Below are 17,411 nucleotides of genomic sequence, written 5' to 3' on the forward strand. Positions count from 1 at the left end.
GGGGCTTCCCCAGCTGCCAAGTCTGCAGCTGCCAAGCGCACACAGGCGACCAGCTAGCTGACGTTCGGCCCACTGTCTTCTGGCCTCACAGGGAAAGAACCCGACAGGGTGAGTGAATGAAGCCTGCTGAGCCACTTCCCCAGATGGACAGCACTCAGTGTGACCGCAGGACTGAAGAAATAAAGCCACCTGGGTACCAGCTTGTCGCTATTTAAGGCAACACTCTTATTAAGTAAGAACTCCTCGTCGAGTCAGCTTCTCGTAACGGTAAAGTCCCCAGCAGCAGAGGGGCTAACAGCAGAGAACACACTCTCAGATAAAGGAGGGTGACAGGAAGTATCTGGACAGGACAGAAAGTCTCAGAGCGAGGGCTGTAACAGAACTGGGCTGCTAGGAAGACAAGACAAATGGAAGCAAAGCGATAAAATCAAACGTGGCCCTGAACCAGCAGCCCAGCCTCTGAGCGCGGATGACAGCTGTGGGGTGGGTGGGGTGACCAGCGAGATGACAGCTGGGCCAGGGTTCTCTGGTGAACAGTAGCTGGCTTTGCAAGAACAAGGACCTGGTCTGTCCTGCTCACTGTTGGCCACCCATAGCTTGCCACGTAGCGGACACTCGATAATCATTTTCGGAGTGAATGGAGAGAAAGCTTACTGAGGCTACCAGGAATTTCTGAATAATCAAGATTGATTATCTACAAATAACTTCATTTTTATTAGTTGCAAAACAATCCTTAAAATTTGGTTCGAGGGTCAGGCAAACATGTTTGTCTACATTTAGTTTGTTCATGTTTTCTTCAGAACTAACTATAAACTCAGCCTAAAAAACTGGTTTTGCCTTTAAGGCAAAGCCGAAGGGAACACAAGCACCTGCTGCCGCCCGTGTGCAGTGTTAACAACGGGGCCAACTGCAAACTCCAGTCCTCAGAGCAGGTCAAATTCTCCCTTTGCAGGTGACAGGAAATTTAACCCTGAAATACACTGCGATCACGTTAGTGCTTTAAAGACCCTGTAAACGCCTGCACTTACAGCTGTAAGAAACTGAAGAGAAAAAGAAAAAAATTCTCGCATTTTCTATAGAGAAGCAATAAGCTTACAAGACAAAAAGCAATTTGAAGCAATTCTCCCACGCTTGATTGTACAATTATATCAAGTTAAAGCCCCGAGGAAGCCCAGGAGAGACTCAGAGATTCAGCAGGGCATTAGTAACACAAGCATGGTGTCAGCCCACGGACCTCATCAAAGGGCACCGGATGCCCCAGAGAATCTGCTCACTCTGCCTCTCAGTTCCAGACCCCCCCCCCTTCCCTGGGCTGCCTGCCACGGGAGACAGCATCTCCCAGCCTCCCTGTGCCCAAACGTGGCCACACAGTCAAAGACACAGGAGTGGAACTGATTTCACGAATCCCCCTGAGGACTAGGCTGCAGGTCCTGGTTCCTCCCCTTCCTGATGGCTAGAGATGAAGATGACAAGATGGGGCAGGCGGCTCCTCAGCACTGGCCCACTGATGCCTGGACTGTTAATGTGCAAGAGAAACACAATTCTGCCCTGCCCAAGTCCTTGAATTTTGAGTTCTCTTTGTTGTCACAGCTTAAACTGCAATGCTGACAGACAGAGACTACTATGCAGGAGACATAAACAACAGCTGTATTATGTGTTGTTCCAGGTATTACAAAATCTGGAGACGTCTGCTCGTCCAAAAATAAAAAAGCGTCATGGGGGCCAGCGCTGTGGTATAGCAGGTAAAGCCGCCGCCTGCAGTGCAGGCATCCCATATGGGTGCTGGTTAGAGACCCAGCTGCTCCACTTCCGATCCAGCTCCCTGCTATGGCCTGTGAAAGCAGTGGAAGATGGCCCAAGTGCTTGGGCCCCTGCACCTGCATGGGAGACCCAGAAGAAGCTCCTGGCTTCGGATCAGCACAGCTCCAGCAGCTGCAGCCAACTGGGGAGTGAACCAGTGGATGGAAGACCCCTCCCTCCCTCTCTCTCTCTCCCTCTCCCTGTCCCTCTCATTCTCTCTCTGTGTAACTCTGACTTTCAAATAAATATATAAAATAAATCTTTAAAAAAAATCATGAAGAGAATGAAAAGGCAAGCCACAGCCTGGGAGAGAATACTCAAAGCATCCGCAACCAAAGGGCTCGCATCTAGAACACAGAAAGAATTCCTGAAACAGCCAAAGATGAATCAGAGTCGGCTCAGGGAGCTGGGTTTCCATCGACACGCCACCTGGCGAGGCGCTCTGCCTACAGGACTTGCACGGAACTTGTGCCAATTCTCCGTTGAATCCTCGCTCCAACATCACCCTTTTGGCCTGCTCTTGGAAAATGGATCCAATCCCTTTAGCTGGCCCTGGAGCTTTGCCAGGAGGGGGCCGCGGGGGGATACCACTAGAGGAAAGGGTTCTGCTTCCTTGCCCTGGAGAGCTGGCTCACCGCCAAGGGCTCCCGTGGCCCCCTGCAGTGGCAGAGTCCAGCACCCCGAGTAAGACACCCCCTGTGGGGAGCAACTGGGAGCAACTCGGACTAGACTAAGTTACTGGAATTAAGACTTATTCTATGCATCTGCTTTCCCACAATATGGCGCTGAGAAGGGAAACAGCTTCTACACAGCTGCCTCCAGTTCAACCAATAAACTGTGGGACCTGCTCCTGATTGGAGGAGAGCAGCGTACTCGGTGTGTGGGTAGCAGAGTTGGGATTGGTGGAAGAGGACTATAAAGGAGGAGAGAGACGGCATGCACCAGGAACATCTAAGGGGAACATCTAGCTGAAGGAACACCTGTGCAGCCCCCGAGAAGAGCCGGCCGGCGGTGTGCCGCTCCCCTGCGGAAGTGGGGAATGTGGCCAGGGGGAACTGCCCTTCCACGGAGGTGGAAGGGATAGTAGCCAACCCGGGAAGAACCAGCAGCAAACCCGGGGAGGGCCGAGCAGACGAAAAGAACAGCGCAGGGTCCTGTGTTGCTCCTCCACGAAGAGGGGGAGCGACATAATGGTGCCGTGACTCGGATATGAAGCCTAGGCAGGGCTTAGTGTCGTTCCTCCACGAAGAGGGGGAGCGACAACCCCCGATCAGCTCTCCTCACACCCGCGAGGTCAGATTCATGCCAAGTCCCAGAGGGCTGCACCTGCGCCCTGGCACCCCTCCCTCAGGTGCTCACTCTGCCGGGGTGGTGACATTCCTGTTTTCTTTAGAATTCTTCTCGCTAGCCAGGCCCTCGCTCCTTCATCCTACTGGACCCCATATGGAAGAGTCCAGTGATCCCTGAGCCCACCCTGAGAGGAGATGACCAAGGCTGAGGGGCTTCAGAGCTTGTCCACAGACTCTGAAATGCAGACCAGGCAGGGGCTCTCTTTTCCTCTTGCTACGCTGTTTGTGGAGTGTGCTTTACTTCCCCAGCCTTATGATTTAGACGATGACTTGAAGTTTCAGAAAAAAGTAATTCTGCTCTTTTGTTCCCATTGCTTGTTGTTGTTTTTTTAAGATTTATTTCTTTATTTGAAAGGCAGAGTTAGAGAGAGGCAGAGTCAGTGGGAAAGGGGGAGAGGGGGAGGGGGGAGGGGGAAGGGGGGGAGAGAAGAGGGAGGGAGAGAGGGAGACGGGGAGAAGGGGAGGGAGGGAGAGGGAGAGACGGGTAGAGGGGGAGGGGGGAGGGGGAGAGGGGGAGAGGGGAGGGGGATAGGGGGAGGGGGGAGAGGGGGAGGGGGAGATCTAACTGCTGCTTCACTCCCTAGGTAGCCACAAGGACCAGAGCTGGGCCAACCTGAAACCAGGAGCCAGGAGGCTCCTCCGCATCCCTCGTGGGTGCAGGGCCCAAGCACTTGGCCATCTTCTACTGCTTTCCCAGGCCATAGCAGAGAGCTGGATTGGAAGTGGAACAGCCAGGACTCGAACTGGTGCCCATATGGGATGTCCGCACTGCAGGCGGCGGCTTTATCCACTACACCACAGCACCAGCCCCTCCTATTGATTCTAAAACTTGGTGTCCCCAAGAGCCAGCTGTCACTTCCCAGGAAGGCAATACTTTCCCTCATTATTTTCCCAGCAAAACTGGCAAGCCACTAAAAGGCCGGTTGGGCACTCAGCACCTGTAGGGGTCAAGTTCCGCTGCAGGCCAGAGCTCTGCCCTAGTCTCTTCTCTTCAGGCCTGCAAGGAAACTGCACGGCACACCCTGACCTGGGCTGCGGCTCGTCAGCCAAGGACGTGCAAACCCCAGGAAAGTCGCTGCCTGCTGAGGTGCGTACAAGAAACTCCACCTGGGGAAGCTCTGGCCACAGCTGTGCTGCCCAATGGCCCGGCCCTGTGAGCAGGCCGCTCCCTGCACACCCTCCTGGGAATGTGATGTTTCCCAGGCGGGATGCGCAGGTCCTCATCTCGTGTCCAGCCACTCTGTGCCACCTTCCCCTCACTCTGTGACCCCACGGACGCGACTGCATCTGCTTCCTGATCCTCGAGCGCGCCTGGGCATGCACAGGCCGTCCCTTCTGCCCAGCATGCTCTTCTCACCCGGCCTCAGCCCAGCCCGACCCCTCCAGTCTCCATGTAAGTGTCTGGAAGATTTCACCCAGGTTTCTCAGGACCCCTGATCCCCACCATCCCCAAAGCTACAAGAAGGCCCCTGTTGGATGCTGCCATCACTCCCTGTCCCTCCTCTGACACGTGTCAGAACTGTCATTATGTGTTTACACATTGATCCGACTAAAGTCTGACTCCCTCACTAGACGTCAGGATCCACGCAGACTCACTGTGGCTTCCCTACCTCAGCGTACAGTAAGTGCACAGCCATCAAGCACTCAGCATATACTGGGGAGGCTGAGCACTCTGTGGTCAAGCACACAGACTTGGGAGCCCGGCAGCCTGCGTCTAACACGGGGCTGTGACACGTGACCAGCCACGTGCCCTCATACAACTGACTGACGTCAGATTCCTCAACTAAGAAATGGGCACGGTAATGAGAGCTCCCCGCGGGGCTGTCAGAGGGGAATGGGTGAATCCTTGGAAACCACGTGACTACACATCTGTCGGTGAATGATAAATCTGATTTACCCGTCTAAGAGAGAAGAAAAATGAATTTCCAGATCCTAAAATTCTGTAATTGACATCTATTAAATTAGAAGTAATTCAAAAACAATATTCAGCACTAACTATGATAAAACTACAACACGCATATGCTATTAGTAGCAACAGAAATAAGAATGCCCTTTTAGAAATTAGATAATACATTGTAGGAGTCACTGAAATGTCAGGCCTATCTGGGAATATATGTAAACTTAGACAAAGAATGTAAACCACAGTTAATAAATAGCACATCAGTGTTAGTAATACTAGCTTTTTAAAAGTCAGATGGTTTAAAGACATTTTGAAATGTTAACTAAGGGTTTACATATTCAGCTGGTATTAAAAATTAGGAAATTTGCTAACACGAAAGATGTTTAAAAGATAAAAACCAAATCTAAAGTTATATCTGTGCTATAGCCGTAGTAGGGCATGTAATCTCACTACATTATACTATTTTATGCATATATATGTCTGTGTGTGTGCATAGACAAAAACTGGAAATAAACATGAAAAAATAACTGATGCACTAACATTTTGATTGTTAAAATTTTAAAAACATTGTTACTGTAGATTCAATATTGGGATAATTTGTAATTGATTTTATTTGAGGATTCAAATCAACAAATGAAAACTGTGTTCCAAAAAAATCATAAAGAGGCCCTTGTTGTGGCATAGCAAATAAAGCCATTGCCTGCAATGCTGGCATCCCATATGAGTGCCAGTTTGAGTTCCAGCTGCTCCATTTCTGATCCAGCTCCCTGCTAATGTGCCTGGGAAAGCAGGAGAGGATGGCTCAAATGCTTGGGTTCCTGCACCCATGTGGGAGACCCAGAAGAAGCTCCTGTCTTCAGCCTGGCCTGCCCCCAGCTGTTACAGCTATCTGGGGAGTTAATCAGCAGATGGAAGATCTCTCTCTCTCTCTCTCTCTCTTTCTCTCTCTCTCTCTCTCTCTTTCCTTTTATCTCTTTCTAACTCTGCCTTTCAAACAAACAAAATAAATCTTAAAAGATAATCATCTGGGCCGGCGCCACGGCTCACTAGGCTAATCCTCCGCCTTGCGGTGCCAGCACACTGGATTCTAGTCCTGGTTGGGGCGCCGGATTCTGTCCCAGTTGCCCCTCTTCCAGGCCAGCTCTCTGCTGTGGCCCGGGAGTACAGTGGAGGATGGCCCAAGTGCTTGGGCCCTGCACCCCATGGGAGACCAGGAGAAGCACCTGGCTCCTGCCATCGGATAGGCGCAGTGTGCCGGCCGCAGCGCGCCGGCTGCGGTGGCCATTGGAGGGTGAACCAATGGCAAAGGAAGACCTTTCTCTCTGTCTCTCTCTCTCACTGTCCACTCTGCCTGTCAAAAAAAAAAAAGATAATCATCTGGGGCAGCACTGTAGTGTAGTGAGTAAGGCTGCCACCTGCAGAGTCAGCATCCCATATGGGCACCTGTTCAAGTCCCAGCTGCTCTACTTCTGATCTAGATCTCTGCTATGGTCTGGGAAAGCAGTAGAAGATGATCCAAGTGCTTGGGCCCCTGCACCTGCATGGGAGACCCTGAGGAAGCTCCTGGCTCCTGGCTTCAGATCGGCATAGCTCCAGCCATTGCAGACAATTGGGGAGTGAACCAGCAGATGGAAGATCTCTCTCTCTCTCTCTCTCTCTCTCTCTCTCTCTCTCCCCCCTACCTTCCCTCTCTGTGTAACAAGGACTTTCAAATAAATAAATCTTAAAATATATATAATCATCCAACATCTAGTCCATCCCCACAGAGGTGAAGAAACTGAGACCCGGAGAAATAAAATTGTTTTTGGGAATCAATCTGGGAAAGTCATACACACCCATATTCTTCTGGCTGGAAGGTGTTACTAAGGTGCTTTATTTCACGTTAGTATTTCTAAAGAGGCTAACTTCGCACAGTAAATGTTTCATACAGACACTATAATGGCTGCTTTCAAGTAAGGCACAATCTGCACACACACATAAAAGCTTCTCACGACCTTTCTACACAACAGCCAACTGCTGGACTCCTCTGTGTTTTAATCATGTCAGAGAAAACGCCAAGCGTGCTTCCTTAGTCCACAAGCAGACGGCTATGGACACCTCCCTGAAGGCTGACTTTAGATTTGGTGGGGAGGGGTACAAGCAGGACAGCACAGGAGTGGAGGAGGCAGGGGTCACCCAGCGTAGCTCTTCCCAATGCTCCCTCCCTCGTCCGTGTCCACTCTCTGGCGCTCATAGTCCCAGTCACTCACTCGCCACAGGTCACCAAACCCTGCTCAGGACCCGAAAGGCCGTGAGTTGGGAGGCTTCCTTCAATCCCAGGACATGGACAGACACCTGCAGAACCGCAGAAGGGTGGAGAGCCATGGCAGGGAGCAGGTGCATCTTAGAGGAACCCAAATCTTAGGGTTCAAGGTGACTGGGAGAGACACTAGGAGAATGAGAACCTCACACAGGATCCCCGACTCTGCCTTCAAAGGTAGAGCTCCTCCCCCCACCTTGGCTTTTTCCTGTTAACTTCAAGCATCTCAAATGCAAACCAGTAGGTGGGTCGCTAGGCCGTGGTGTTGCAGTGTTAGGAAATGTTAGCCCAAATAGCTTGCTGCCAACCCCCACGTCCTGCCCCACACTTCCCAGCTCTCTGCAGGCTCTGCCCCTTGCCAGGTGAGTCACACACCTTGCTTCACAGATGACCCTGTTATTAGTCTCAGGCACAAGGTAAGTGGTTCAGGCAAAAGCAGGGGGTGGGGACCTGCTGCTGGTGACTCAGAGAGGCCCTGGGATGCGTCACCCCGTTCTCTCTCCTTCTCCCATTCAGAGACTGAGCCGCCCAGGGAGCAGCAGGGGCTTTCCTCTGTTAAAACGGCATCAGGATGGTCATCATAGACACTGTTAAATGAATGAAATAAAAAGCTAAAAAAGCCAAGCAACAGAAGGAATGCAGGGCTTCACACACGGCCTGCAGCAGCTCCCTCGCACGAGGCCCAGGGGCTGCAGGACACCTGTGCTCTGGGGCAGCCCTGTCACTTAGCGGGTCCAGAGTGACCTCGGCCGGCTCCATCCCCTGGACGCCAGGTCTGCTCGCCAAGGAAGTGGGGCTCTTTCAACCTGCTACAAAGCCCCGTGCTGGGATTAGGGACAATCAGCACAGGAGCCTTACCTTTCTGACCTACCAGCTGTGGGACAGAATCCGTACCAGGCTGGTGTCAACCAGAAGGCGAAGCACTGAGCTGAACGAGATCCCCAGGGAGCAGTGGGATGTGAGGCTTTGAACGCGGTCTTCATCCCAGCTATGTGAAAAAGGGCAAGTGATGCTTTCTAACCCTCGCTTCCTCATTTATAAACAGGTATACTATGAACTGTCTTGTGAGGGTAGGTCAAGATTCAATAAGGACACGTGTCCAGTTCACTAAGGGTGACGCCTGGCACCTAACAAGTGCTTGAGAAGCTGCAGGAACTGCAGGCACCGTGTGCATTCCCCAGCAGAGGCACCAGGGCCTTCCTGCCCCCCTTCCCTGGTCCTCTACGCGGCCATGATCAGCGTTCAGGTAGCCCAAGACAGGAGCTGGTGGGGAGGTCGTGAGGGTGACTGTCACCTTTCTCTCAGGGGTGGCAGAATTTCTTACATCATGGGACCCGTCTCAGGCAGTGTCACCATTTTATGAAAGACAGGATGACTTGGAGAAGGGTGTGAGGCCCGTCTTAATTAGGCAGGAATCTGGAACACCTGCTGCACCCACAGGGCGAGAGGAAGTCAAGTCACCTTTAGGGAAGCCTGGTGGTGACGGAGGCACACTGATGAAGCAAGCCCCCGATTTCAATATTTTTAAACACACGCTTACTTAGGGTTTCCTGTTGCACCACAGGCTGCCCCCACAGAACGTGGCACCCTTGAAAGAGAACAAGATGACCAAGCTCCTCGCCATCTTCAGAAGAGGGTGGGGCGGGTGAGCACCCACAGGGGAGGATAGGGAGGTGGCGAAGGGTGCAGATAAACAGGTGCAGGTAAACAGCCCCAGCGACACCTCAACTGCTCTCTTCCTGAGCTCTGGAGAATCCAAAAAGGCAGAACAAGACACAGATTTCCCTCGGGCCAGAGGTCACTGGCATCAGCACCTGCTGGAGCACTGTTGACTCCAGCGAACAAACTGGGACTGGTCATCTACTCCTCTGCCCCCTCTGCCCAAGACCAGCCTGCATATTCACCAAGAGAAAACAAATCATAACATCTCAAAAGCAAAAAGAGCCAATCATTCCTGTCTAGACCCTACCTAGTGCAAGAAAGCTCTTAAAAGAAAGACATGTGTGACATCCGGATGTTAAACAGGGCGGTAGGGGTGACGGGGGGGAGAGAGGCTGGATATGAATAGCTGTATGCTGGTCTGCAGACTGTGGAACATACAGAATGTATTTCATTGATTCAATGCACTGCTTTTGCATTAACGATTAAATCTATCTATGACTTTCAATTCAGAGATACTTTGCCTACAAACACGTCTGGCAGAAAAAATCCTGGACATATTGTAAGAAAATATAACATATAATTTAAAAATAAAAAATTCCCCGAGTATACAGACTTCAAATACGTATTCTTTCAAAAAAAAGGGAGGAGTGTCCTCAACCTTCATCAATAAGCATTTATATAACTTATTTCACACCTCTGATGTCTGCCCATTAGGAAGCAGCTCCTGTAAGGGAGAGAATCTGCTGTGCTAGCATGAGGGTACTTTTAAAAATTCATGAAAAAAAGGAATCAAAAGTATGAGCATTTTTTTGGTGCAAAGACATTTTTGAAATTCATGCACAGCTTTTTCATAATATTCATTTTCCATTCCAATTTTTATGAAAAATTAATTTTGCACCAAAATAAACTCATACTTTTAATTTCACTTTTCCGTGGACCTTTTGAAGCACCCGATGCCCTGCATGGCGTTTCCTGGCTCGATGCCCCGCTGGCACATGCTCACCCCTTTCCCGGCTGGGGGCATCAGTCATTTGCACCAGCGGGATATTCTGGTTACTCCCCTGCTGATCTTGAGGTAAGGTCTGGGGGTCCTAAGCCTTCTTCTTAAAATTTCTTTTTACTTTATTTCCTAGATTTATTTCTATCAGAAAATATGGCTGGCAAAGACCAGGGAGGATGGTGAGGCTCCGTGCCACCTGTGCTGCCCAGTGCCACCTTCCCAGTGTCTATAGCACTTCAGAGAGAGGAACACAGCGGTCACCTTGGTCAAACACCACCCCCGCCCAGAACGTGGAAGAGAATGCCATATAATCAGTCTTGTGTCATGGACACAATTCTTCCAGGTTACAGCTAAGAGAACACAATAGAGGAAAATGTAAATAATAAATAAAATAATACATAAATAACGATGATTACCTTGTTATTTGATAGCTTTTTGATATTTGTGCGTATATATATATATATATTAAAATGTTGGTTGACCTTCACAACATCCCTGCAGAAGCAAAAAAGAAAAACATAATTAATACGCTATGCAATTATATCTGTAAGATTCCTTCTAGCTCTAAAACATGAAGTCAGAGTTAGAATCCGATAGTGGAGCCAGTCAAACTGGGCCTATACTTCGTTTGGTTTGACATGCACAATGGGTTAGGATAACGCAAGCCAACACATAAAAGTCAGGGATTTTCACAACTTAGCTTGAAACATCTTAAGACCATCACTGGAGCTGCAGACCTTCAGTGGAGCATACATTTACTAACCTGCCTAACTTCCACTACTATCTGGCTTCCTAAGGCATTCAACTCTGGAACTCCTTAGGTCACCAAGATTTCTCCTTTTGAATTACATCTTCAACATCAGAATAAGTTGAATAAGGTCATCAGACCTGCACTGTGACGTAGTGGGCTAAGCCTCCGCCTGTGGAGCTGGCATCCCATATGGGTGCTGGCTCCAATCCTGGCTGCTCCACTTCCGATGCAGCTCTCCGCAGACCCATGTATGCGCTTCTGCAGGGCATACAGCTGGTAGTCAGAAGTCACAGGCATAGTCAGGTCTAACGGATGCTGCGGAACAGTTTTCCAGAGACATTGTGCCAATGTCCACTCCCACAACAACACGTGAGAATTCCAGTTGCTTAAAACATTTGCCAACACCTATATCGTCGGTCTTTTAAATTTTGGTCTTTCTGACGGATGTGTAGTGGTCCTTGGCTGTGATTTAATCTGCATCCCCCCAGTAGCTAGTGAGAGTGAGCCATTTGAAGATGCTCTTTGATGGAGGACCTATTCAAGTCTCTTGTCCATTTTCCCACTATTTCAGTCCAGGTTTTGCGCTATCCTTGTTGATTACATACATGGCAAAAGCTCCCTCTGCCCTCTGCAGCTTGCTTCTTGCTCTTTTAATGGTATGCTTTGAGAAACAGTTGCTCTTAATTTTAACACAATAGAACTTGTAAATCTTTTCATCATTTCAGGACTTTCTGTATCTTGTTTAAGAAATCACTGCTTACCCTGAGACCATGAATGCACTCTATTCTGTCATCTAGAACACTGGTCAGTAGGAAATAATGAGTCACATTTATTTATTTATTTTTTTTGACAGGCAGAGTGGACAGTGAGAGAGAGAGACAGAGAGAAAGGTCTTCCTTTGCCGTTGGTTCACCCTCCAATGGCCGCCGCGGTCGGCACGCTGCGGCCGGCGCACCGCGCTGATCCGATGGCAGGAGCCAGGAGCCAGGTGCTTTTCCTGGTCTCCCATGGGGTGCAGGGCCCAAGCACCTGGGCCATCCTCCACTACACTCCCTGGCCACAGCAGAGGGCTGGCCTGGAAGAGGGGCAACCGGGACAGAATCCGGCGCCCCGACCGGGACTAGAACCCGGTGTGCCGGCGCCGCTAGGCGGAGGATTAGCCTAGTGAGCCGCGGCGCCGGCCATGAGTCACATTTTAACAGTAAGATTAATTTTTAACAATATGCATATTTTATGTAACTCAATATATCCAAAATATCACTGCAGCTATAATCAATATAAAATCACTAATGAGGTGTTCTGTATTATTTTTCTATAGAAAGTTTTTGAAATATGGTGTTTTTCGTGTCAAGCACACCTTAATTGGACGAGCCACATTCCAAGTGCTCAGTAGACACATGGCTTGTGGCTGCCTTAGTGTGTGGTTCAGATCTATTTTTTTTAAGATTTATTTTATTTATTTGAAAGGCAGAGTTACAGAGGATGAGGGAGACATAGAGAGAGACAGGTCTTCCATCTGCTGGTTCACTCCCAAATGACCACAACAGCCAGGAGCCAGGAGCTTCTCCCAAAAGGATGCAGGGGCCCAAGCACTTGGAACATCCTCTGCTGCTTTCCTAGGCACATTAGCAGGGAGCTGGGGTAGAAGTAGGGCAGCCAGTACTTGAACCGGTGCTCATGTGGGATGCTGGCATGTAGGCAGCGGCTTAACCTGCTATACCACAAGGTCGGCCCTGCAGTGCAGAACTGGATGTGACCCGGTCTTACCCGTGTTAACCAGATTTAGTATTTAGATCTGTACAAATTTTGAGGCGAGAATCCATTTTCTTTTTTCCAATGCAGATATTCACATGTCCATGCTTTCCTACAGCACCCACATTCTCATAATCAACAGTCCAGATGAGCTCATGTGCTTCTAGCGTCCCATAGTCCTTTCCATCAGTTTACTGTGCCTCTGACTGTAGTACCTGTTTTAAGTTCTGTAGTTGATTTAGTAGGTCATGACTAGAAATTGTATCGACTGGAATGGAATGGAACAGAAAATATCACTATATATCAAGTACTGCTGTGTGAAACTACTATTTCTGGAAATCGTGTGTGTGTGTGCTTATGTGTGTTCCTTAGAATCTCTGAAGCTTTCCTATTGCACAACTGGATGTAGACCAGAATTCCACACAAAGCAGACCCTGCTGGAGCCCAGCGAGGAAAAGCCAGCGACAGCTAGCGGAACAGGAGGGGCTTATCACAAGACCCTGCAACTGCGACCCAGAACAGAACATGGCAATGACGTAATCACTGCAATCACATAAACATACAAATAAAAACTGTTACCCTGCACACTTTAAGACTGTCTAGCATCAGCATACGGTATGTTTTCAAGGTTCTAGTCATATGTCAAACAAGAAAACAAACTTTGAAGGGAAGAAATTGAAGCCAATTTAGTTATTAAATGATGTCAAATAACCTTCATTACTGAATGAAATGTTCTCAGATTGCTTTGCTTGAATCTTGAAACGATTAGTTATTGTTCAGCCTTGTCAAGATCAATCTATTCAACAAGGATTTATTGACTATCCAATAAAATATTTCTGGAAAAAGAATAAAAATAACACAAACAGCCTAGTTTCAGCTTACACATACTCCATAGAGAATAAAACGTATTATTGCATGATTTTTTCATCACTAAGTACTTCATTTGTGAATATGAATAAGTAAATAAAATAATTTAAAACCTCTTAATGTGGAGTTGGTACTGTGGTGTAGTAGGTAAAGCTGCCGCCTGCAGAGTCAGCATCCCATATGGACACCGGTTCATGTCCCGGCTGTTCCATTTCCAATCCAGCTCTCTGCTATGGCCTGGGAAAGCAGTGGAGGACAGCTCAAATCCTTGGGCTGCACCGTGTGAGAGACCCAGAAGAAACTCTTGGCTCCTGGTTTCAGATTGGCCCATCTCTGGCCCTTGCAGTCATTTGGGGAATGAACCAACAGATGGAAGACCTTTCTCTCTCTCTCTCTCTCTCTCTCTGCCCCTGCCTCTCTGTAACTCTGCCTTTCAAATAAATATTTGTCTTAATAAAACCTCTTAGCATAATATTTTATTTCTTAATAAAAACTAAATATAATTCCTATGCTGTGAATTTTATAGTTTTACCATAGTACGCAGGCACACAGATCTGGGCATATGCTTAGCAATCCCGAGCAGAGGAATTTGGGTATTTTGGTTAAATATCTCAGTTTCCCAGCATTTTCCATTAAGTTGGAACTTCTATAAACCAAACCCCAGCACAGAGCCTTTCCCCAAACTTCTCAGTGACCAGCTAGGTCAGAATATGAAGAAATGGTTATCCATCCATCCCCAAGCCCTTCCAGTGCGTGTCTGAGTAGTACATACATACTCACAACTTGAGGAATTACAATTCCTCACCCAAAAGATGAGATCTGTCCCAAGGTCACTCAAGCCAATTTCCCTTCTCACTCAAACTACCTTCCATTTATGCAGGAATTTTCTCAGACTTTAAGGTCTGATAATGATGGATTTTGAAAATAATTTAACTGTTTTAGAAACACAGTGATCACTGAAGCCCACTGAAAACTGACCATCTGTCCACCATCTGATGGAGAACACTGGCTTCACAGTGCCACCCAAGGCCAGAGTCAACCTCTCCATTCTCACCATGCCAGCTGCAGTTTCTGTATGTCATTTTTAGTTGTTTGTTTATTTATTTAAATCAGGCTTTTAGCTTAATTTATGTTTTCAACATTTAGAATTCCAGCAGTAAGGATAAGGCTTAAGGCAACATATATGGTGTGGCTATAAAATGATGGGACTGTTACACAGGACTTAGGAAAAGAAACGCTGCTACTTTAGACTGCTTTCATCCGTCTGTCAGTTGTCTGGGCTGTCTAGGGCTCCTGCAGACTTCCATCTTCCTGGGTCCTCCAGTAAAGAAAACCACAAACAGGTGATACACATCCAGTGAGATCAGGGCACTGGGTGTGGAGGGGTTTCCGGGAGAATACAACTGCACTTGGCTCCAGAGGGAGCTTCCCTGTATTCCCCTGACCCATCTCTGCCTTCACCTTCCGTTCTTCAGGATTCAAAGTTAGGACAGATTGACAGAAACCCCATTCGAGATGCCAGCTGGCCTAGCCAATGAACTTGACTCTAGGCTTTTGGCACTCATCTCAAATCCACCTTTGTAAAAGCGTACATCTCTAGGTCCATCTCCTGCACCTCTCGACTCACAGTGGAGAGGCCCTGGCCAGCCCAGCGTGGTTGTGTGGATGGTCTAGGGCCCACAGTAAGTGCAGGCAGTAATGCCACCCTCTGCATCCTGTAAGAAGAGTGAGCACCCTTCTCCCTCGCGCCATCTGCCAGCTCCTGGCAATGCTTCTGCTATGACTTTGTGGACCGGGAACACTCACACCAGCTGTGTGATCCTCTGGCCTTGTATTCTGCAATCATTAGCACATGGTTCATTCACTGCCCCAGAGGCTGTCTCCCAGTCGGAGCAGAGGAAGAAAAGCGGATCTCAGTAAACAGAAAGTGATTCCAAAGAAAGCCCCACGCTGATACAAACCAATACCCATGGAAAGCAAGCTCCATGAGGGCAGGACCTGTCTACCCTGATCACTGCTGAAAGCCCTGTGTCCACAACAGGACCCAGCATGCCAAAAAGTATTAGCAAATCACTGCAAACAGGAGGGAGGGTGTCACTTATCCAGAGCCTGCCATCTGTCAGGTCAGGCAGAAAGCACTCGGCATGCCTTGTCTTCCTGTTCCGTACAGAAACCCACCCTGTGTGACTGACATTACAGTGGTTTATAAGTAAGGGAGCTGAGGTCTGCAGAATTTCACGGACTTGCCTAGGTCACAACCAGGAAGGGAGAGGCAGGGATTCACATTTGAATCTTTTTGGTCCATGTTCTGCCCAGTGCATGAAGTGTTCACCCCAATAGTGGGAGCAAACTGCAGATCGACCTCAGCATCACGGTGCAGAAACTCCTCCACGTGACGGGACCCTTGAAGGGTCAGTGGAGGGGACGGGGATTCGAGGAGCTCACAGCGAATGTCTCGGAACGCACACACGCGGCCAGGTGTCGGCGTCCCCACCTCCCTGCTGCGCCACTGCAAGTCTCGCCAGGCCTGCATCTCCTCACCTGAAAACTGCCTATTAGGAACCCCAGCTCTTTAAAAGTAAACAGAAAAATGCATATGCACATGGCAAGGACTGTATATAATAAATACAGGCTACAACTAATAAATTATGCATAATAGATTACAGATAAATGTAAATGGATAGTAGCCGAGAATTATCTTCAAGCTTATGTAAATTAACTTGATAGCTATTTTAGAAACAAGCAGAACATTTTTAATGGGAAGACTGCACAACTATTAACTGTATAAACATATGGCTATTGTCTCTTTAAAGAATTTGCCTCTTTGGCCAGCAATTCTAGGCGGAAACTCCTTTAAAAATAGGTTAACTGAGGGAGGGCAATGAAAAGGTAGAGTTTTAAGACTGGACCCTTGGGCCTAACAGAGAAGGCACCTGATGATACAGATGAATGAAGAAATTAGTATTCACCAACTGGGGAATCCAGTGTTTTTTCCCCTAGCACAGTATAAAGATTCTGAGAAAATAAAAATGATTAAAATAACATCCTTACTAAACATTTGCTTGGATTAGGAAAAACAAAGCTTTGCTCTGCCTTATTTACAGCAGGCTGGCAGCTTTGCAACTAATCAGCTAATTTCTTCCGGGGATAGCACTGAACACTGGACGCCCAGACAGAACCAGCCTAGCACGGCCTGTCTTGGAAGCAAGCCGTGCCCTTGCTCTGAAAGGCTCGAAGGGGACTTAGCACGGCCACCCAGCCAAGATCTGTGGTCATCCTTTGGGTTTCACCCTTGAGTCAGGGCTTTCCTGATTAACCCAGCCCTGCTGAGTGCCGTGTGTGATTTCACCATGTAAACCATTCCTCCTAACACATCAGCGAAGCAGCTTGTACTTGCCAAAGGGCAAGCGGGAGCCGTCACAAGCAGAAGTTTGGATTCGGTGTGCCAAAAAATTAGGGCTTCGCTATCAAGCACTTTGGTATCTCTTTGAAGTATCTTTTCCCAAACAACACCACAAAAATGAGCGTTTTCATTTTGTTGCTCTCTCATACATACACACACACACACACACACACAGCACCGAGGCCAGCGTGTTCAGAAAGTTCTCAAGTACTAACAACATCCACCAGATGAAGAGAGGGCACCTACCTTTCCGAACTGTCAGTCCACAAAAGGCGTCCCTTGCTGCGAGAGCAGTCAGAGGTGTGTGCAGCTCTGTTCTCAGCACACACCTCATTATGTGAATTTTTTTTCAGAGACCCACCCTGCAAAGTTGCAAGTCAGGATTTCTGACTGAGGGCAATCAGTGACGTGAGACAAAGCTACTGGATGGCACTTTCAGGTTCTTCCTGATGGGACGCTGCTTCCTGTTTCACCACTTGGGAGGGAGACTGGAGGGAGATCAGAGCAGGATGGCACTTGCCTTTTGGTACTCACAGTCTCGAGCCACCCCTGAGCAGGACCATCGTGCTATTACTGTAAAAGGAAGGGGCTTATGTGGCAGAGAGAAACCTAAAACACTGTTGCCAGC

At 48.5% G+C, this 17,411-nt stretch overlaps 1 protein-coding gene across 2 annotated transcripts in view; it reads right to left on the reverse strand.

The window, feature by feature from the left end:
* Positions 1-17,411, reverse strand: part of CERS3 (ceramide synthase 3) — a 107,915-nt gene that overhangs the window by 80,908 nt on the left and 9,596 nt on the right. Inside the window, exons 1-2 of one of the 2 annotated variants that reach the window (XM_070053523.1) lie at positions 17,030-17,410; positions 10,427-10,505 (exon numbers count right to left, since the gene is read on the reverse strand). The gene's annotated coding sequence lies outside the window, so the exon portion shown is untranslated. Of the gene's footprint in view, positions 1-10,426; positions 10,506-17,029; position 17,411 lie in introns of those variants that run through there. The other variant, XM_070053524.1, reaches the window with a different exon arrangement.

The sequence above is a fragment of the Oryctolagus cuniculus genome, chromosome 12 (genome assembly GCF_964237555.1).
Source record: "Oryctolagus cuniculus chromosome 12, mOryCun1.1, whole genome shotgun sequence".
Lineage (NCBI taxonomy): Eukaryota > Metazoa > Chordata > Mammalia > Lagomorpha > Leporidae > Oryctolagus > Oryctolagus cuniculus.